Source organism: Myotis yumanensis, unplaced genomic scaffold (assembly GCF_028538775.1).
Source record: "Myotis yumanensis isolate MYYU_CA2020_CCGP unplaced genomic scaffold, mMyoYum1.0.hap1 SCAF_1, whole genome shotgun sequence".
NCBI classification, from domain to species: domain Eukaryota; kingdom Metazoa; phylum Chordata; class Mammalia; order Chiroptera; family Vespertilionidae; genus Myotis; species Myotis yumanensis.
This window is the reverse complement of record NW_027223752.1, coordinates 56,329,111-56,351,677: the sequence shown is the minus strand read 5'-3', so window position 1 is coordinate 56,351,677 and position 22,567 is coordinate 56,329,111. Positions and strand designations below refer to the sequence as shown.

At 44.9% G+C, this 22,567-nt stretch overlaps 1 protein-coding gene across 2 annotated transcripts in view; it reads left to right on the top strand.

Moving 5' to 3' along the window:
• The window catches only part of FAM81A (family with sequence similarity 81 member A), a 90,543-nt gene that overhangs the window by 9,823 nt on the left and 58,153 nt on the right, over positions 1-22,567 (top strand). The window contains exon 1 of one of the 2 annotated variants that reach the window (XM_070421691.1): positions 12,713-12,809. The exons of the other annotated variant lie outside the window; for it this stretch is intronic. The gene's annotated coding sequence lies outside the window, so the exon portion shown is untranslated. Of the gene's footprint in view, positions 1-12,712; positions 12,810-22,567 lie in introns of those variants that run through there. 2 annotated transcript variants of the gene reach the window in all.

Sequence of the window (22,567 nt, the reverse complement as noted above, 5' to 3'; positions counted from 1 at the left end):
TCCCATTCTCGAGAAGGGAGGAGGTTTGAAAATGGAGTTAGTGGTTGGTCGCTCATGGCTACATGATGAAGCCTCCAGAAAAACCCCCCAAAAGGACGGGGTTCAGAGAGCTTCGGGTTGGTGAACAAGTGGAGGTGCTGGAGGGCCGGGCCCGTGAAGAGGACATGGACCTCCGTGCACCTTCCCACAGGCCAGGTCTTCCACCTGGGTGCTCATCTGTGTCTCTTAACATATCCTTTTTGTAATAAACCAATAAACATGAGTAAACTGTTTTTCTTGACTTCTGTGAGCTGCTGTAGGAAGTTAATCAAACCCCAGGAGGGGGTCATGGAACCTCTGATTTATATGGTGGATTGGCCAGAAGGACAGGGGACAACCTGGACTTGTGATTGAAATCTGAAGTGGGGTGGGGCCAGTCTTGTGGGACTGAGCTTAACCTGTGGGATCTGACACTATCTCCAGGTAGGTAGTGTCAGAGCTGAGTTAAAGTGTACAGCACCTAGCTGGTGTCACGGAGGAATTGCCTATGTAGGGAAAAACCTCCACACATTTGGTGATGGGAAGTGTCAGAAGTGAGTGTTCCCCATGAATAAAAAAGGAAAGATTCACAGGAAAGAAAAACACAGGTGGAGGGGGAAACTAGGTAGTTTTTCCTTATTCAATAATGTTTATAAAAAAAACTAACTAACATGAAAGTTTTTTTTTTTTTTGTACATCAGATTATTTATTCACTTGATTCTTAGATTCACTTGTTGATAGATGCATGTTTGTTGTTCACAATTTGTATCTTTACCTTTTTCTTCTTCCTCTTCTTAAAGGATACTGTTCAGCATTTCGTATAATACTGGTTTAGTGGTGATGAACTCCTTTAGCTTTTCCTTATCTGTGAAGCTCTTTATCTGACCTTCAATTCTGAATGATAGCTTTGCTGGATAAAGTAATCTTGGTTGTAGGTTCTTGGTATTCAGCACTTTGAATATTTCTTGCCATTCCCTTCTGGCCTGCAAAGTTTCTGTTGAGAAATCAGCTGACAGTCGTATGGGTATTCCCTTGTAGGTAATTGAGTCTCTTTCTCTTGCTGCTTTTAAGATTCTCTCTTTGTCTTTTGCTCTTGGCATTTTAATGATGATGTGTCTTGGTGTGGTCCTCTTTGGATTCCTTTTGTTTGGGGTTCTCTGCGCTTCTTGGACCTGTAAGTCCATTTCTTTCACCAGGTGGGGGAAGTTTTCTGCCATTATTTCTTCAAATAGGTTTTCAATATCTTGCTGTCTCTCATCTTCTGGCACTCCTATTATTCTGATATTAGTCCTCTTGAAGCTGTCCCAGAGGCTCCTTACACTATCTTCACACTTTAGGATTCTTTTTTCATTTTGCTTTTCCAGTTGGGTGTTTTTTGCTTCTTCGAAATTCAAATCTTTGGTTTGATTCTTGTGCTCCTCTGGTCTGCTATTGGGTATAATATTCTTTATTTCAGTCCGTGTATGCTTACTTTCTAATTTCTTTATCGTAGCATCGAGGGTCTCATTAGTTTTCGTGAGGCTCTGCTCAAGTTTATTGCAAGCCCTCAAAATTGCGATTTTTAGCTCCATATCCTCCATTTCTGTCATGTTTTTTTGTCTCCGCATCTTTTATGCTTTCTTGGTGCACCCCCTTGTGGTCTTTGTGCACAGTCTTGTTCTAGTTAAGCCTTAATTGTTGTAGTTAATACTAGAGGGACTTGACCACCAGGCCGACTGGCTGTGAGAATCAGCTGTGGGAAAACTTCAGTCCTCTGGGGAGGTGCTAATCTAGCCTTTGCCTGAGGCGATCTGGCAAATGGCTCTGCGCAGGGCTTGGGTGGGGCGGGATCAACTGGGCGGGTGGAGGGAGCAGCTATGGCTGCTCTCAGTCCATCCCCAGGGGCTCCGCCTCTCTGTCCCAGCAACCGCTGCAAACCTTGGAGGGACCGTAGCCAGACAGTCCCGCTTCTCCCGTTTGAGTCTGGGTCCCTAGAGACTCGCCCAGATCTGTAGCCCAGAGTCTGAGACTCCCTCCTGATTGAAAACGACAACCGCGCCCTCAGCCACCACCCCGCTTTGCGCGCGCACCACCGTACCTTTAAATTTTCCACACTGTGCCTCCTTTGAGCCTTGTAATGCTGTTGTTTTTCCTTCTAGTTGAAGAGTCTCTCCTCAGCCAGCCTTCCTGTGGTTCTGGTTGATGTCCGTTCCGTCTTTTAGTTGTATTTTTGAAGTGGTTTTTTGCGGCAGCAGTCTCCGGTGTTTACCTATGCCGCCATCTTCGATTCTCCCCCAAGAATGCTCGAAAGTTTTTTCTTGCTCTAAAATGTTATTATAGTTGCATACACACATCACACTTTATTTTTTTAAATATATTTTATCAATTTTTACAGAGAAGAAGGGAGAGGGATAGAAAGTTAGAAACATCGATGAGAGAGAAACATCGATCAGCTGCCTCCTGCACACCTCCTACTGGGGATGTGCCCGAAACCAAGGTACATGCCCTTGACCAGAATTGAACCTGGGACCTTTTAGTCCGAAGGCCGATGCTCTATCCACTGAGCCAAACCGGTTAGGGCCACACATCACACTTTAAATTAATATGCTATATATCTGGAAAATATTTTTGTAGTAATACACTTTTTATTGTTGTTAATCCTCTCCTGAAGATATTTTTCTGTTAATTATTTTTTTAGAGAGAGTTGAAGAGAGAGGGAGAGACAGAGAGAAAGAAACATCGATGTGAGAGAGACAAATGGATTTGTTGCCTTCCGTACTCACCCCGACCTGGGGCCTAGGATTGAGCCTGTAACTGAGGTACATGCCCTTGATGGGAATTGATCCCAGGACCCTTCAGTCTGCAGGCCGATGCTCTATCCACTGAGCCAAACCAGCTAGGGCACACTTTCTATTTAAAAAAAAAATTTTTTTTATTGATGTTAGAGAGGAAGAGAGAGGGAGAGAGCTATAGAAGCATCAATGATGAGAGAGAATCATTGATCTGCTGCCTTCTGCACGCTCCCTGCCCCCCACTGGAGATCGAGTCCAGGCACAACCCGGCATGCGCCCTTGACTGGAATTGAACCTAGAGCCCTTCAGTCCACAGGCTGACGTCCTATCCACTGAGCCAAACTGACTAGGGCCCACTTTCTATTTTTAACGAGCTAAAACTGTCAGAAAAAGCAATTTACTGATTTTAAAAAATATATTGACAGAGAGAGAGAGAGATAGAGAGAGAGAGAGAGAGAGATTGATTTGTTGTTAATGCATTCATTGGTTGAGTCTTGTGCCCTGACTGGGGATTAAACCTGCAACCTTGGTTTATCAGGAAGATGCTCTAACCAACTGCACTACTAGGCCAGGGCTATACACTGATTTATTTTTTATTTTTGGTCAGAAAGCTATTAAAATATATTTGGAACAATTTACCTTGCAGTCAATCCTTTTACATTCTCTTGAACAAAATTGTTTTTTAAATTAGTGTATTAAATTCTCTTAAAAAAGGTTTCATAATGCCATTCTCAAATGGAGGAATTGTGGTTTGCTAACCATACATTTTGAATGTGCCTGAAATAGAAATACAGAAATATGTATGTTCTAGGACAGTGGTTCTCAACCTTCCTAATGCCATGACCCTTTAATACAGTTCCTCATGTTGTGGTGACCCCTAATTTCATTGTTACAAATTGAACATAATTAAAGCATAGTGATTAATCACAAAAACAATATGTAATTATATATGTGATTTCCGATGGTCTTAGGCGACCCCTGTGAAAGGGTCGTTCGACCCCCAAAGGGGTCTCGACCCACAGGTTGAGAACCGCTGTTCTAGGAAGAAAAGCAGTAATAACACTCTTAAATAACCTGAGGATTTTCAAAATAATAGGTACATGTACTTAAAAACTACTGTATGATTTTTCCCCCTCATAACTCTAGGTTTTTTTGTTTTGTTTTGTTTTTTAACTTTTTGCATCTAAGAAAGACATGTACTTAGTTTGTAAAGTCCAATGTGCTGGTACTGATGTCCCTTGGCCTCTTGCTGTTAGACTTCATCTATTGGCTTCACCCGGAAGCATGATGATTCATTCAGCTTTCTCGATGCTTCCGTCTACCTTCTGCCACATACACCTCTTCTCCCCCAGGCTTCTCAATATAGCGACATAACACTTTTTGATTAAGCTAATAATGTTTACATAATGTCTGTTGTTCAGAGCTGAGCCAAGTATGATTGTACAGCTTGTTTTGTGTGCATGTGTGTGTGTGTGTTTTTTAAATCTTGGCATGAATAATTGCTTCTTTTGGCCATTGTTTCGTTCTTTTTGTGCTTTTCCCCAATTCATCTACACACTTTCTGAATGAACTATAATTCCCCTCACTGTGGTCAGACAGATGGATTATCCGTTTCTCTCTCTCTCTTTCTCGTCTCCTCTGGCTGCTCCATGAGGCCCGTGGACATCAGTCCTGGGTTCCTTTGATCAGGTTCCTAAGAATGCCCTTTGCTGTTGCCTTGGAGTGGATCTTTCACTTTCTGGACCTGTGTTTATTTCTTTTTGGTTTATATTATCATATGGTTTACATTTTGTAGTAAATTCCTCAAAAGGGTACATATAGGGAACATTTTTTAAAATTAGTGTATATGAAAATGTCCTTATTTTGCCCTCAGACTTAATGGGTAGTTTAATTGGGAGTGGAGTTCTGGAATTGAAATAAGTTTCTCTCGGAATTTTAAATGTCTTCCAGTGTGACTATTGAGAAATCTGACATCATTCTGACTCCTACCTCTTCATACGTGATATATAGGGTGTCCCAAAATTGTATAGACACTTGAACAGCTGATAACTCACTTAATTTTGAAAATGAGCTGTATGTTAATAAACACTGATTTTATAATCATTCCAAGTGTGTGTACATTTTTGGGGGGAGATTTTAGGATCTTCTCTTTATCTTTAGTGTTCTGAAATTTTAAAATGACTTGCTTTGGTATGGGTCTTTTTTTCATTTACTATGCCAGGTGCTTGGTGGTTCTGTTCAATCTAGATATGCATGTTTCCTCAGTTAAAATGAGTTATACTCATTTTTTGGGTATAATTTCTGCAACTTTAGGGGGCTTACTGTGGGCCATTTTATTAGTTGTCCTGCCCTTCAATATTGCTCAGAAGAAATGCTTATGTTGAAGATTTTTTAAAAGCTTTATTTATAATTTTCTCTCTTTAAACTTCATAAAAGCTAATAGATTTTGTGGAATTTTTTTTTTACTAATACCATTATTATTTTTTCCCCTTGGAAAAAAGGTAGACTCTTCTTTGGAAAAATATTATTATTTTGTTGATTTCAGAGAGGAAGAGAGAGGGAGAGGGAGAGGGAGATAGAAACATCAATGATGAGAGAGAATCATTGATTGGCTGCCTCCTGCATGCCCCCTACTGGGAATCGATCCCGCAACCCGGGCATGTGCCCTTGACCAGAATCAAACCTGGGATCCTTCAGTCTGCAGGCCAATGCTCTATCCACTGAGCAAAACCAGCTAGGGCTCTTCCTTGGAAAAACAAATGTCTAATTGACTATGTTAAAGTTTTAAACTTAAAATGAATTGGCAACAATTTTGTATTTGTCACTGGGACCTCTCCAAAAGGGATGTTCTGACTTAAAGTGTATCTCCATGTATAAAATACATAGTTGAGCGAATATTAACTGGTTGCTCACCATTCTGTCTAGATTTGGGAGAAAGTACTCCCTGACTTCTGATGTAAAAGACAGGAGGAGATACTCATCCGGAGCAGGGCCACATCCACTCTGGATGCTGAGCTCAGGGTAGATGGGTGGAGGAAAGAATCTTAGGGAGAAACCAGGTCAGGTGTAGTGGGGCTAGGGAGGTGGAAGTCTTCCTTATTCTGGCGATGCTTTGAAATCTTACTTTATAGTTCATGACAGTAAACGAAGCAAGTAACAGCAAGGGCCAGATCATTGTCTGGTGATGGTGGACATGGTGGTGGCCATTGATTCCTGGCATTGCTGGCTGCAGAATAAGAGATGTTCATTGTGAGAAGAATGACTTCAACTGGCAGTGGGAGGAAGAAGGATGGGCCAGTGATGTCATTTCTAGCTCTCCCAGAGCACCAGACACATAAGCCTTCCCCTTTTAAGGGCCTGGTGGATACTTATTTGGTTGAATCATATAGGTGGGGCAGGAAGGATTCAGATAAATAAGGCAGCAGCCAACCTGTGACAATCTCACTCATTGTTCTTGGAGAGGAGAACTCTTGTCATTTGTGTTAGGTGCAGCCAAAAATGATCCAGGATATTAGGAGCTGGATACATACATTGACTAGGACATTGATAGCTACATGCAAAGGAAAGAGATGGTTATGGGGTGTGGCTGACACCAGAAGGATACTTAGGATTGTTCCAAGATAAGCAACATCAGTAATTGTGTGAGGAATGAGTCAACCAGATTAATTACGTAATTTTGTTCCATAAGGACTAGTAAGATAGTTGAGCCAATATTAATTTTGGGTTTCAGGAAAAAGTAATGAAATTTATATGATATTAGATAATAAATGACATTAAAATAGTAACTAAAATAGTATTCTAAGCTTTTTACATGAACTGGTGCTTTTGATCTTTATTAGAACCCAATGAGGTCAATGCTACATTAGCCTCATTTTTACAGATAAAACTAAATCAAAGAGAGGTTAGGTGACTTGCCTAAGCACATACCAATGGTTTCCAGCAACTTTACAGCATGGATCCTTCTAAGGGAAAAAATGTGTTAAATTTATGATTTGTACAGGGAAGAGAAAGCTATTTCCTGAGTATGTAGTAATGATAACCTACGAAATGACAATGTGGGGCTCCAGGTCCTGAGAGAAAATCCTACAACCCATTCACCTTGTCTTGGGAAGTCTGTTATATGTGCATGAAAACGGTGAATGTATCCAAATGCTGGAGGGGAAACAAAGAGAAATTCTTCCTATCATGTAAGAGCAACTGCATAATATTAATTTATTTTAAGTGCAGGGTATGTAGTGTCTATTAATATATCACTCTATATACCTTTGGCTGGCAAGCATGCACTAATCAAGAACTTGCTTTAGTTTCATTATTTAAGGAGATGCTCAAATCCCAAAACAGTTTTAGCTCTGTATGTTTCAAAATAAATATTCTTTTATCAGATTCATTTGGAAGATTACAATAAATCCTCACTCTTTTGTTTGTGTCGACCTGAGATAAAGGTTTAGAAATCAGATAGCATGTTAAAATTAGCTTGCTGTCTCAAAATAATTTTTAAATATGTTTCTATTCATATTCTTTGATATATGCTATCATTGGGGAAGGAAAGGGAAAAGGAAACAACATTTATTTAGGTCTCACTATGCCACACATCCTACATATTGAAATTTGTGAATGAACTTCAGTCTCATGTGGTCGCTGGTTAAAGCACAGGCTGTGGCATCAGAGGTTCCCACGTTCAAATTCAAGCTCTAGCACTTACCAGCTTTGGGACCTTGAACAAGCCTCAGTTTCACTCATAGATTGTTGCCATAAAGAAATAAAATACTGTAGGTAAAGCATTTTGCACAGGGTCTGACCCATAAACATTGGCTATTATGACAATAGGGACAGGGTCAAGGTGAGGTGAGTGAGGCACTTGTCACAAGTGCAAAATTTAAGGGGGTTCCCCAAAAGCTCAGCCATGAAGGTAATATTTTAATGCAGTATTTTCAAAATCAATGATTAACAAAAATTTTTTAAAGAACAGGACTGATAGTTCTGATTTTTCCTTCTCCCAGCTTCAATGTGGCTTGGCATGGCACCGTACACTGTAACATGTATGTTGCATGTATTATTGTGCATGGGTATTGTCATTTCTTTTGTTGTTGAACAGAAGTAAAAGTTGTCCTTTAATATTATTACCTGTGAGGGTCACTGTCCAATAATGTATGACTTGGCCGAGAAGCTGAAACAAGCGCATCTGTTTATGTGCGGCTTCATTGTCTAAACTGTGGTGTCATAACAAGGTAAATAAACACAAATGCTTGCGGAACAGTATTGAACTGGGCCATTGTGGCATGAAGTTTCAGAATAGCTGAAAGACATATATGTATATAGCGTTCATATGGAAAATAATACAATAATTAATAAATAATACAAGAATAAACTCTGTTTCACATACAACTGTTAACTACATTTGCCCCACCCTATATAGATCTTATTTTTCTGAAAATTGTTGGAAAGAAATGTTTTCCAAAATCAATGTGCAATGGAATTTTCTATAATGCTCCCCTGCACTAAGCTGGGTTTTGGTTGAATCCATTTTATTATAAGGTTAGTCTAGAATTTCTGCCCATAAACTCTTTGGACAAATCTTGCTTTATTCCAGAGTTTACCCTCTAGAGAGTAGCGTTATGACTTATATGCTATGCCAGCACAACCCAGGCTGACTCTGCCTTCTTATGTTCACCAGCAATTATGTAAGTTAAGACACAAGTAACACTTCCCAAATTAACACTACTAGGAAGAATCTTTTTATTTTAAAAAAATATGTATATATTTTTTTTATTTCAGAGAGGAAGGGAGAGAGAGAGAAAAAGATAGAAACATCAATAATGAGAGAGAATCATTGATTGGCTGCCTCCTGCACGCCCCACACTGGGGATGGAGTCCACAACCTGGGATGTGCACTGAACTGGAATCGAACCACAACCTCCTGGTTCGTAGGTCAGCGCTCAACCACTGAGCCACACTGGCTGGGCAGGGAAGAATCTTTTAATATTTTATGCTTTTCCTCCTGGTTGTGCCTTAATTATAGTTTCTTTTAAACATCTTTGTGAGATAGACAAGACACCAACAAGTTCATAAGCAAAACATAGTATTTGAGAGAATTAGCCAGCACACGAAGGGAAATGATTAGTAAAAACAAGTAAGTCAATTACAGTTTACTCAAAACATATGAAAAATCCATTCTTTCTACATCAAAAAAAAAGGGAAAAGTGGGCTTTCCTTAATTCTAAGATGTTACTACTATCAACAAAGAAAAGCCATAAAGAATAACATATATTGTATTAACTGATTGTTAACCCAAGGTTTTAGTTGGTTATTAAGACAATAATGTCATAGGTCTGAACCCCACCTTTGCTCAATGTAAGATTTCTCTTGATGAATTTTTAAAAAGAAAATGGATATCGCGATGATGAAATTAATGGCAGGATTTAGATTGAGTTAATGCAAAATGATATGTTGTGCTCTCCATTTCTTTTTTTTTAAAAAAAATATGTTTTCATTGATTTTAAGAGAGAGAGGAAGTGGGAGAGATAGAAACATTGGCTGCCTCCTGCATGTCCCCTACTGGGAATCGAGCCCACAACCTGGCCATGTGCCCTGACTGGGAATCGAACCAGTAACCTCTTGGTTCCTGGGTCAATGCTCAAGCGCTTAGCCACACCGACAGGGAATGCTCTCCATTTCTTCACGACTGTGACAGCACAGGTAGACACAGAGGCTGTTTGCTCCTATCTTGAAAATGTCCACTTGGCATTAGAAACCTCTCTATGGGTCTTATTTTTTCACCTTCCCTACACTGACCAACTTCTCTACAGAGTGACCTACACTTGCTCTTGCATTTATCCAGTTGCCAATCTTTTTTTTTTTTTTTTTTAACCCACAGCAATCTGATAGCTGGAGAATATTTTTCCTGACTGCTGGTAGAACCTGTCACCTTGAACCTTTCCCCCTGGAGCGTCTGACATTGTGCTTATTCTTATGTCTCTGGTTCTTCCTCATTGTTCCCTTTGTAGGATCCCTCTCGCTCTTTTTGGACCCTATGTGTGACCATTCTTTGTAGGTCAACCCCTTGGCACCTTAGTACTAGAGAGGAACACTGTGTGACACCATGTGACAGGCCTCACAATGGATTTTGACACCCCACTGAGTTATAAGCCTTGATGGAGAATTGCTGACTATAAGGTAAAGTGCTCACCCTTATCCAGCCTGCAGGGCTCACCACCTTCTTGGCCTGCTTTCCAGCCCTTAACAAATACCACTTTTGACCTATACAAGCCCTTGGCCTCTACTTAATGAGTCTGCTTGCTGGTCTCATAGATGCCCTGTACATCATGTCTTCATGACTAGTAGCGGTGCTGAGACACAGGGGAGACCAGAACTCAGTTATGCAAGAAATAACTTTTAAAAAGCCCCACAAAACTCCACAGTATCTAGCACCATATACTGCACAGGGTATTGGTATTTAATGACTGGTTAGTGAATAGTATGACAGCTAACACGTTTATAAAATTGCTCTCTTTGAAGAGCTATTTTTGGTAACCTTTGCCAGTATAAAATAATTTGTGAGAAATCATAGCTTTTAAGTTAAAGTAAAACAGAAAAATCTATTTCCTGTAATGAGTCATCAACCGATTCTGGAAAAACAGTTCTTTGAAATTTATTCTACAGAAATAGTGTAAGAGTTGGAGAAACTAGGGTAGGTTTAAATCCCTGTGCACTAAATTTCATCCCCTCAGATTCAAAACAATCACCTGGAAAGGAAAAAAAAAGTTAGAAGTGGGAAGTCATGGGTCTGGTTTAAGGCTACTGTGAAACTTCAGGATTCTTACTGAGGAATTCAGTTTGAAAGAGCTACAATTTTTTTTTTTAATTTTAGATTTTACTTATGTTTATTGGTATGGTTTTTGAGAAAGAGATTAGTCAACGTACCAGTAAATAAAAGGGTGTATATAGGTGACAAGGCCCCCTCACCTCCCAGCCCCTCTCCTTCTCTCCCCTGGAGAGTGATGGAATCTTGTGGCAAGTAATGCAACAAAGTTATGCTCTGACGGCCAGCAGAGTAGCAGGAAGGAGTTTCCTGTTTAACTGATGTTACTCTGAGAACTGTAAGGATCCACTATTACCCTTCTAGGAATCCAGGAATGGGTGCCCTGAGGTTCTGACTCCAGGAGTGGCAGGATGGAGCTGGGACATGGGGAGAGGGTGGAATAGGAAGCAGAGAGAGGACATGAGGCAGAGGGGTCTCTCATGAGCCCATCTGAGTTGCACACCCTGCACACTGGAAGGCAACCTGATTGGGGACAGGCAAGAGGCATCGGAACGTTTCTCAGGACTGGGTGAAGGGCTGTGTTTGCCTGGGCACTTTCCAGTGACACCTGCATACCCTTCCAGACATCGTCACAAGTTACATATGTTTCAGATATATTGCCATTGGCAAAAAGTTACTGGGGGTACTGTTATCACTATGACGTAGGATTCAATTCAATACATGCATATTTACTGAGTGCGCACCATGTGACAGGCCATGGGAAGCTAAGAGAGAAAAGGAAAGCATAATCCTTGTGCTAAAGGGATGCATCACAAGTCTCAAGGTCATGAACTCTCCTTAGCACAATGGCAGTTTCACAGGTGCCTGTGATTATTTGATTACTGTGTCTCAGGCTGTAGCCTCTATGAGAGAAGAGAGCAGGTGTCTTTTTTTTCTCCACCACTGTGTCTTAGCTTAGAGGGAGGCAGTTTCTAGCATTTGGCAGGCATCCAATAAATATTGCTGGCTGAAAGAATGTTAGGGATGCATGAATCTTTTGTGTGTGTGTGTGTGGGGGGGGGAGTATTATCCTGTTTTATAGGTGTCGAAACAGCCACAGAATACCCAAGGCCACACAGAAATAACTGCTGGAGCGAGGACTCCAAAACAGCTCAGTTTAGCTTCACAACCCAGGGTCTTTCTACCACGTCACGCTCCTTCCCCTGGGTGGAGGGGCTCAGGCTGGCCGGGAAGAGAGACAGGAAAACCTATCCTGGGTGAATACTAGCAACACGACAGAGGTACGAAACGGAGGCGGTGAGGCCGGCAAAGGTGGGCGTCCCCAACTCTGCTTAAATTAAATCCCGCTCGCAGGGGAGGAAGTAAAATTATGAGTGGATTGGCGTGTGCATCCCGCTGAGAATGCAAATAGAAAGGAAGGTGCAAAGAGTTAGGACGCCCTGGGAGTGGGGATGAGGCGGAAGGGAGAAGGAAAGGATGTGAGAAAGAGGGCTGGGAGCAGGGTCTGTCTGTTGCGGGCAGGCACAATCCTTGGTCCCTGCAGCGAGTATCAAGGTGTTTCATCAAATGACAACACCTGGCAGGCGCGAGGGTAAGTTCACCTGCACAGTTGGGGCGTCGGCGCCGAGCTGTTTCCCAGACAGTGGCCTAAGAAAATAACTCCCCCCAGTGTGCAAGGGTGGGCGGAAGTAAATAATGCCTTTTGTGGGCGAGGGGTTCCGTCCATAGGGATATTAGAGCTCCGAAGAGAATTACAGCGCAACCACCGCGGCTACTATCTTAATCAGGCACCATTTCAACACCTCTCCCTGCAAGCCCTCCAGCCCTACGACAGGATCTATTTTCCTACCAGCGAAATCCCCGCCCGCCCAGTGCGGGCGCGGGGCTGGGGGCCCGGGGGCCAACGGCGGCGAGAGGAGAGGCTATTTTGGGTGCGGGAGCGCGGCGGGCGGAGGGCGGCGCCGGGCTGGGCGCGGGCGCGCGGGGAAAGCCTCCAGCTCGGGCTGCCACGGCAACCGCGTCCAGGCAACGCGCCCGGAAGCCGCTCGGGCGGCGCGCGGCGGCTCGCGTCCCCCGGGAGCCGCGAACCGGGCCGGGCCGCGCGCCGGGCCAGGCGGCAGGCGCGCGCTGATTGGACGGCGCTCCCCGCGGCGCGGGCCCGCAGCCGGGCTCCCCGCACAGCCCGCGCCGGTGGCCACCGCACCCAGCCGCGCCCGCGAGGACCAGGGGAGCCGCGGCGCGCCCGCCCGCCCCCCGCGAGGGTGAGTGCCGCGTCCCGGGCCCCCGACTGGGCATCCCGCGGTTCGGGGCGGCCGGTGACCTTGGGGCAGCCCCCGGGGAGCTATACGTGGGGGACACGGAGAGACGCGCGTGGCCCGTGTGACCCGCTGCCGGCGAGAGGGTTCACTGCTTGCTGACGCGCAGGAATGAAGTTGGGCACAAAGCGCAACCGACATTGCATTTTTGCGGGGGCTGGGGAGAGGCTGCATGCGAGCAAACCCGCGGAAGCCCCCCGAGCCGAGGGCTTGTTTGGAGGAGCTGGGGTGGTGCACACATTGCCAGGGAGCTGAGTGACCTTGGACGGGTCAACCTACCCCCCGCCCCGCTTCGTTAAAAGGAGAGGCTCGGGTTCTTCGCAGCTCCACGGTGCTGTTGTGCCATTGCACTGTGAGACGACAAAGGGCCCCAAAGTACTGGCTCTGCAGGTACAGCATCTACAAGGCTTAACCATGTGTATTGTACAAGGGCGCCTATGAATTGGTTCTCAAGTGGCGAGAAATGTTACAGTTTTGTAGACGATTATGGAGAGAAAGCGGTAGGTGGTCCAGAGAGTGACTTCTCAAGATGGCCAGGTTAACACCCCTTGGGTGCTCTAAAGTCATGAACGAAATCAGGCTTAATACTCCTGAGTTCGTTCCTGTAGTCAATCTAATAGGAAACTTTGTATCTGAATAAGTAGAATCAAGACCCAATAGTGGCAGGCAGCAGCAAATTAAATGAGTCATTTCTTCAATATGCATGAGGGTGTGTGTGTGTGTGGTGCACGGGAGTGCCTGGCTGGGATCACGCCTTCATCTTATTGTCTGTGTATGTCAGTATTGGAAATTATTTCACAGGAGTCACCAGAAACAATGCTAGCATGACTTGAACCCACAGAAGTGCAGCTCTCTCTGGAGCAGGGGCAGCTTGCTCTTAAATAAGAGTTGGGTTTGTGACAGTAAATATATTCTTTACTGAGAACCATCCCTAGGATTTGCACATGTCTCATCCTTCAGGACCCTGGCATGGAGTGTGTGAGTGTGTGTGTGTGTGTGTGTGTGTGTGTGTGGTGCTCCTGAGACCCAGGAGGCTGTGACACCGCTTCTATTTTTAGCATTGGCTGGTGCTGAAAAGACACCCTGGCCCCTTTCTGTATTCTCAGCTTATACCCTGAGAGGGAAGGGAGGGAATCCCTGGTCCTTCTCACAGCCTCTGGGGTTGACCCTTCTCGATTTCTGCTCTGAGGCTGTCCTTGGTATTCATCCCAGTCTGGTTTCATCGGTATAAAAAGGTGGGTTGGGAAGACAGCATTCTCGGTGTTAATGATTAAGCTTCTGCAAGCTTGTTTACCTGAGGGCTTAATAATCTTTAATGGCTTACATGTTAGAAATCTGATAGCATCCAGACAGAAAAATTCTTACTCCCCAGGAATTCAGCCACTAAGCCTATAAACCCTTAACAAATCACACCTCACACACCAGGAACCCTCATGAACTTCAGCCACCTCTCTCTGTAGGCCACTAACCTGTGTGTCTCCAACCCACTGTTCAGTCTCGTTTCTTACATCCTACAGCCATACTCCTGTATTTTCACTTTTCTGAGGCGGAGCCCATCTCCTGTCCCCCCCCTGCCCCCCCCGCCCCTGCCCCCAGCACCAGAGCCCTCTCCCACTTCACCAAAACATGGATTGGCCTCCCCCTGGCTTCTCAGAGCCACCTCCAAACCATGAACCCACCACTGACAAAGTCTTTAGAGAGCATGCTGCCTGTTTGTGCTTCACACCTTCCTTCTCATCACTCATCAGTACTTGCCAAACCTGCTGGCTCAGGATCACCTGGATCATTTTGAAAAATAAATGTGGCTCTTTAGACCAGGGGTCCTCAAACTACGGCCCACGGGCCACATGCAAATACAAATATTGTATTTGTTCCTGTTTTGTTTTTTTACTTCAAAATAAGATATGTGCAGTGTGCATAGGAATTTGTTCATAGTTTTTTTTAAAACTATAGTCCGGCCCTCCAACGGTCTGAGGGACAGTGAACTGGCCCCCTGTTTAAAAAGTCTGAGGACCCCTGCTTTAGACTCTCCCAAACATTCCACATGAGAATCATCAAGGTAGCAACATGTATGAATCCTTATTTTAAAAACAACCCCCCTCTCCACCCCCCCAAAAAAAAGGAAGGGGGAGAAAGGAAGATGGGGAGAGAAAACAGCTCCCCCGGTGAATCTGATGAGCACACAGGTTTGGGAATCACTTCCCTTGATGCTACAAAAAAAGTAACAGCCCTGTTGGGGGTGGCTCAGTGGTTGAGCATCGACCTGTGAACCAGGAGGTCATGGTTCAATTCCCGGTCAGGGCACATGCCTGGTTGTGGGCTCGATCCCCAGTGGGGGGTGTGCAGGAGGCAGCCAGTCGATGATTCTCTCTCATCATTGATGTTTCTATCTCGCTCTCCCTCTCCCTTCCTCTCTGAAATCAATAAAAATTATTTTTTTCAAAAAAGTAACAAACAGGCACGAGCAACTGGCTTGGTTCTCTTTTCTACCCTGTCTCTTGCCAGTGACTTTGGGGGTTATGTTGAGGTGCTATTAATTCGATGACCTTGAAGTTCCTCAAGGTCCTCAACATCAACTCCCATGGCTTGTTGAGTCTTGGGAATTTTTTCCACCTTTAAGATCTGGACTTCACCTTGGACTTCAGCCTGGTTATCTGACCCTCCCCCCCCCCCCCCCCCCCCCCCCCCCCCCCCGCACTGCACCAGGTTACAGCCATCACTGAGGACTCTGGTCTTTCGTTGCTAGCTGTTCACGCCATTTCTCCACTTGGACCTTATACGTTGCCAGCCATTTCAGTTCTGTCTGGAATCCCAGAACCTTTGTCTTAACACGTTGGACTTCTCATATGGCAGTCCTCAGTCCAAAATCACCCTCATTACCAGCTTTATCTTCTCCAGCCTGCCAAGTTATCCAGGAGAAAGTCACAAAGATGGGAAGACTGATCCCATTCAACATTGAAGCTGGCTCTACTCTAATTTCACCGAGGTCTAGCTTTTCTGTGAAAAAAAATTTTTTTTAATTAAAAAAAAATCCTTGGTTAATTAGTTCCGGACTGCATTCTTTTAGAGCAGTGGTTCTCAACCTGTGGGTCGCGGCCCCTTTGGCGGTCGAAGGACCCTTTCACAAGGGGTCGCCTAAGACCATTCTGCATATCAGATAGTTACATTACGATTCATAACAGTAGCAACATTACAGTTATGAAGTAGCAACGAAAATAATTTTATGGTTGGGTCACAGCATGAGGAACTGTATTTAAAGGGCCAGAAGGTTGAGAACCACTGTTTTAGAGGTTATGCCAGACTTTCCCATTCCTTAAACTTCCAGTCAGTTTCCTTTCGGGAGATAGCCTTTCTTCATAAGATTAAGGATATCCATGTCCCCGTTGAGTGCCCTCTCCCTCAGTATAAGCTCCCAAAGTACCCTCCTCACCTAAGCCTTTGCCTTTGCCCATTTTTGTCCTGATTTGTTTTCTTTCTCCAGGGAAGAAAATACTTCTCATTCGCCTCCCCAAATTAACCCACATGCACTCCACACTCTCCAGTCCCTGGAGTTCTTCCCTCCCTCCTCGCCTCTTTTGGAAACTTGCTCCATTTGTTACTCCCTTCAGTTTCTTCCATCCCTCCTTACCCTGCCCCAACCTTCCCCTCACCATATAGTCAAGTGAGTCATCATTCTAATAATGGAAGGCACCGTGCTGGCATCCCAGGTCTGTCCAGTATGACTTTCTTTGATGGTGCAAACATTTGTTATCTGCCCTGTCCAACATGGGAATCCCTAGCCACGTGCAACTGCTGAGCGTGTGAAATGTGGCCAGTGTCACTGAGGAATTGAATCTCTAATTTTTGTCAATTTTAAATTAATTCAGATCCAATCTAAGTAGCCCCGTTGGCTCCTGTATGAGGCAGCAGTTCTGTGTTGTATGAGGCCCCTGTGTTGACTGCCCCCGGCCTCCTTCCTGTGATTGCTCACTTCTTTGCTGGCCTCGCCTCACCCTCACCCTCACCTTTCTGTTGAAACTGCTTTCTTGTCTTGCTCCTGGGGTGGGGCCCTGGCTGCGGAGCTGAGGCCCTCCCCACCTTGGTTTCTGCCCCTGTGTCTGCCTCTGGCAGTCGCTGTCCTCTTATACGGGAAACGTATTTATACGTTTTACATTGACTGGTAAACACAATTTCCAGTGAGTTTTCCAGAAAAAGAATTCAGTATACATTTTATAGTAAATCACAAAAAGTTTCATTGAAAAAAAAATGTAAAACTAAAGTTATCGTAATTTTACTGAACGTTGCCATTTGCGCAAAAAATTAGCAAAAACGGCCCGCATACAATGTGTTAAGCCTCTCTTCTTCTCTGGTTCTCCGGGTGTGACCCAGCCCTCATTTCTCTCCTTCACCCTCCTGACTTCTGAACGTAGGATAATGTGGGATCCTGGGCGCCTTTTTCTCTTCCTTTCCTCTCAGCCAGCATTCGTTGTTAATGGACAGCTATCTGGTGCCATACTGGGCACCATGGTCCACTTGTATTATGTCCTGTAACCCTTGCTCCAAGTCTGTGAGGCAGATAGTCTTATCGTTCCTGCTGTGTAGGTGAGGAAATGAGAACAGCTTAAGGAAGGCACAGTTAGGGAACAGGCCTGAGAGTGGCAAGATGACCTCAGAGCCCTGCTTTTAACCAGGTTGTACTCGGGCCTCCCAGACGCCTTCCAAGCTACATGTCTGGCTCTGCCCTCCCCAAATTCCATTCAGAATCGGATACCACAAGCCTAGTTGTCTCGAAACAGCTCTTCACCCTAGCTCCCTTAATCATTTTCCCCGGATACCTTTTGCTCCAATTCTACAGTGTTAACTATTTACCACACTTGCTTTATCCTTCCCGCTCTGTCACAGTCTCCCTCTGCACACACGTGTTTAGACATATGCATACCTGCGTATGTTCTTGTAATTTTTCTTGAACCATTTCAGAGTTACTTGTAGACACGGTCCTCTTTACCTCCCCACTTCTAGCACTTCAGTGTATATGTCCTAAAAAAAAAGACAAGGGCATTTTCTTGCATAACACGTATCCAAAATCAAGAAATTAACATGGATTCTGTACAATTATCTAATTTACAGATTTACTCAGGTGCCACCAATAGACAGAAGAATGTCTTTTATAGCAAAAAGGGGGTAAATATTTTTTTAAAAGTCTCTTCCTGGCCCAGGACCCAATCCAGGATCTTGTGCTGTGTTAGTTGTGCCTCTTTAGTTTCCCGCCATCTAGCGCGTCCCTCACTTGTCCTTTGTCTTTCATGACCTTGACACTTTAGAAGGGTACAGGCGGGTTATTTTGTGGAGTACCCTTCAACTAGGGGTCTTTGGGTGCTTTCTCTCGATAGATCCAGGTTATCCATTATTAGGGAGGCGGCCTGTAGGGGAGATACTGTGTCCTCAGTACCTCCTTAATGGTTTTTGTGCTGGCGTTCTTCTCTCTGTAACCTGCTCTCGATCACTTGGGTTATTCTGACTTTTCTCCTCTTCTTCACACTCCCACATCCAGTTGGTCATTGAGTGTTGAGGTGTTGCGGCCCTTGCACCGTCTCCCTCAAAATGTCCCTTCCCGCCTGGCCAGTGTGGCTCAGTGGTTGAGCATCGACCTGTGAACCAGGAGGTCACGGTCGGATTCTCAGTCAGGGAACATGTCCAGGTTGTGGGCATGGTCCCCAGTAGGGGTCATGCAGGAGGTAGCCCATCAACGATTCTCATCATTGATGTTTCTCTCTCTCTCTCTCTCTCCCTCTCTCTGAAACTAAAAAAAAAAATAAAACAAAAGCACATAAAAATATTTTTTTGTCCTCCCTGCACCCTTTGTCATCTGCCTTGCATTTACCTAACCCACCCCTTTAAGTATCCAGCTCAAACACCTGCTGCTCAAATGCTTTTCTTGATGGCCAAGTTCAAACTGAGCCTGCCTTCCGTTCAGAGGCAAAGCCTGGTGTGTAGTGCTCACGTGGCCTGTACCAGCCTCTCCAGCTTGCATTGTGGTCTGTATCATTTCCCTGTTGAACTGAAGCTCCTGAGTGTGGGGGCTGTGTCTTGCTCAGCACTGCAGAGGCCCTGTGAGTACTTGTTGAGTGCAGGAATTACTTGATTAAATCATTGAGCACATGCACAGGATGACCATAGAGTGGTCTGCTAGCACCGGGTGCGTGACGGTGGGTGTGAGACCCATGCCTTCCTCCGAAGGAAGGAGGAGGAGAGGATGGTGATTCAAAAATAGGGCCTTTTAGCCAAACGATGGGTGATTCAAAAAAGTATTTCCATGTTGTAAGTGGAACAAAGGATTTTCCCCTGGTGACACTTTAATTTGTGTAATTGTGTCAAAACAAAGAAACCACATGTTTGGTTTAAAAAAGAGAGTAGAGAGATCTAACACAGTGTATTAAAAATGGCCCATCTATTTCTCCACACCCGAAATGAGCAGCTGAATGTGTGAGGAGCCGTGTCTCGGGCTCACGTCCTCCCTTCAGAGCCCCCAGCCACCTGTCTCTCTCATTGTCTGGCCCACTCTCTGCTCTGCCAGCAGCCACCTTCCTTCCCCCAGCCTCCTTCACGCTTTCTCCTCTTCTTTATTTCACTCTTTCTGCCTGTTCCTTTCTCTCAATGCCTCTTCTGTTTTCCTCCCTCTCCTTATATTGATGACTTTATTATCATTATTATTATTATTATTTTTACTTTTTAGCTGTGGTTATGTGCCATGGGTGTTTTTTTCTTTTCTTTTCTGTTTTTTTAATCCTCACCCAAGGACATGCTTAGAGAGAAGGAGGAAGGAAGGGAGGGAGGGAGAGAGAGAAAGAGAGAAACACAGAGTGAGAAACATTGATTGGTTGCCGACTGGGGATCAAACCCGCAACCCAGGCTTATGCCCTGATGGGGATCGAACTGGCAACCTCTCGGGTGCACGGGCGTCACTCAACCAACTGAGCCATAACAGCCAGGGGTTTCTAACATAAAAGCAGGTGAAAGAAGAGAAAACAGTTGCTTTTCATTACTCCGTGGTCTTTTGTTGATTTCCCCCCCCCTTCCACGGGGTCCATGATTCTTGGTATGTTAAAAACGTAGTTATCAGTGACAATAAAAGTGTATTTGATTCGCTTGCGGGCACACCAGGAGAGTTACTGGGAATGTGCTGGCTGACAAACATCAAGATGTGCTGGCCTGAATTTTTCAGTCTGTGTTCAGGCGCAATTGTCATTTGCAATCAGAAGTCAGGTTTGAGGGTGGCGAGTTGTGGAGGTTATTCGAACGACAGTTCTCCTCCTGAAGACGTGCCTGTCCTTGCTGGCTGGCGGTCAGCTTTTTCCCTCTTAGGAGTGCTTTTGTGCCGATAACATCTTCTCTGGGTAGAGCAGTGCCAGAAGTGAAGGCAAGAGAGTCTGCTGCTTAGCCGAGTGAGGCTTAAATAAAAAGCCTGTTTATGTGGGCGGGAATGTGTGGGGGCTGCTGCCGCATTCTGGAATTCTTAAAATTATTTAACCGGGAAGATGTTATTCAGAAACCCCTGGTGCCTTCAGCTTGTTTTTGTTTATTTCAGGTTTCTTTGCTCCCCATTTTTAATTATCTCTCGGAGAACTAAGGAGGCCTCCCCTGCTTGCTCTAAAATTGTTATAAAATTAATGCATTGGACTCAAGCTGTTATTACAAATAAAGGAGTCTCTCACGGACTCCCGGGTTTTCAGCAGAGAAGTCCGGCCCCTCCTACTGTGTATGAGAAAAAGGGCGGGGGCTGGAGGCTGGGTCTTTCTTCCAAGCCCAAATCCTGAACTTTTCAGGTAGAAAGTCATATAGGGAGAACCCCAAAGTCACAATTTGCAGTCTACCTGAGTGAGTATACAAAGTCATGCCTCCCTTCTGGGTGAGCCTTGGTGCACCTGGGGGTGTTGGTAGTTTCGGAGGTAGCTTGCACCAGCTTTTAATATTCCTTCTGTTCTAGCTGTTGCATTTGCAGATTCCCTTTTCAACATTTGGTCATGTGTCTGCTCTAATGCTGGAAAGAAAAGTTGCCAAATATAGCTGTTGATCATAATAAAACACCCTAACAGTAGTATTAAGACACTTCTCTTTTGGTGCGCGTGCACGCGTGTGTGAGCGCCCGTGCAGGGCAACCTGAAGCCGTCTGCCAAGCTCACAACTGGAGGGGACCTTGAGTCAGCCATCGATATGTCATTTGGGCAGAGCACCTCAGTAATTAAAACAACGGGCCTTACCAAATCAGAAAAACAAGCCAATGAACCAACATTTAGGGGTGCCTGTGAAGAGATGCTGTCAGGGGTTACATAGGGGTTACAGATGCATCTGGTATGCAGCCCCTGCTGTCCCAAAGCAGCTCAGTTGGGAGGCATAATCCATGAAAACTTCAAGTAACAATAGAAGACTTAAATAGCATTTCAAAATAGCTGTTATTAATAGATGGGAACAAAACCCATTCTGTTTTGTGTGTGTGTGTGTGTGTGTGTGTGTGTGTGTGTGTGTTTTGCAGGGGTTCTCTTAAAAACATTAACATTATTCTAAGCTGTAGAATAGATTAAAACAACATCAATTGCCCTGGCAGTGTTTCTCAGTGGTTAGAGCATTGGCCCGAGTACCGAAGGGTTGTAGGTTCAATTCCTGGTCAAGGGCACATACCTGGGTTGCAGGTTCAATCTGGTCCTGGCCCAGATGTATGTGGGAGGCAACCAATCAATGTATCTCTCTCACATGGATGTCTGTCTGTCTGTCTCTCTCTCCCCCTCTCCCCCTCCCTCTCTCCATCCCTTCCACTCTATCTAAAAATCAATGGAAAAAATATCCTCTGGTGAGGATTAACAACAACAAAAAACACACAACAAAGCAACAACAACATCAGTGGCCAATGGGTTCTAGGAGTCTGGATGCTTCTAGCCCATTTGTGACCCCATCTGGACCTGATGTGTCTGTTGCAGGTTGACCCGATCCCATCAGTCATGCAGCAATCTCTGCGCTGGCTGGAAGAGAGAGAGAGAGAGAGAGAGAGAGAGAGAGAGAGAGAGAGAAGAGAAAGAGAAAGAGAGAAACATTGATGTGAGAGAGACACATCGATTGGTTGCTTCCCACACGTACCCCAACATCTGGGCGGGGGATGGAAACTGCAGCTGAGGTACACGCCCTTGACCGGGAATCGAACCCAAGACCCTTTGGTCCGAGGTCTGACATTCTAACCACTGAGCAAAACTGACCAGGGCTCTGACTTTCTTATCAGTCTAGATACTTTGATTTTGGAATTAGTCCCTGGCCTCCTTTGCGCAGCCCTCCTCCTCCTCCTTGTACTGAAAACAAATGATGTACCCAGACAGCAGCTATTCACACGGCAGAGCAATCCCACCCATTTGGCACAGGGTGTGGTGGGGGAGCAGCGTTAAAGAGCGCCACAAATCCAAGGAAGTATCCATTCATGGAGAGAGGGGTCCGGTGGTGGGTCATATAGGAGAGGAAGGGAAGCCTGTGCGTACAGAGGTGCCGTGGTCATCTTGTCCTTGACCTTGACCGCACCATTATCTCTGCTGGCTCAGGTTCCAGTGCTCCTTACGTTGGGGAGGAGGAGGAGGAGGAAGAAGAGAGGACATGACAAGGATGGAACTTAAAATTTTGCCAGGTTCTTTTAAATACATTGCGTTAAAACGTCTGTACTCCCTAAATTGTGCTGCCCATGGCACAAA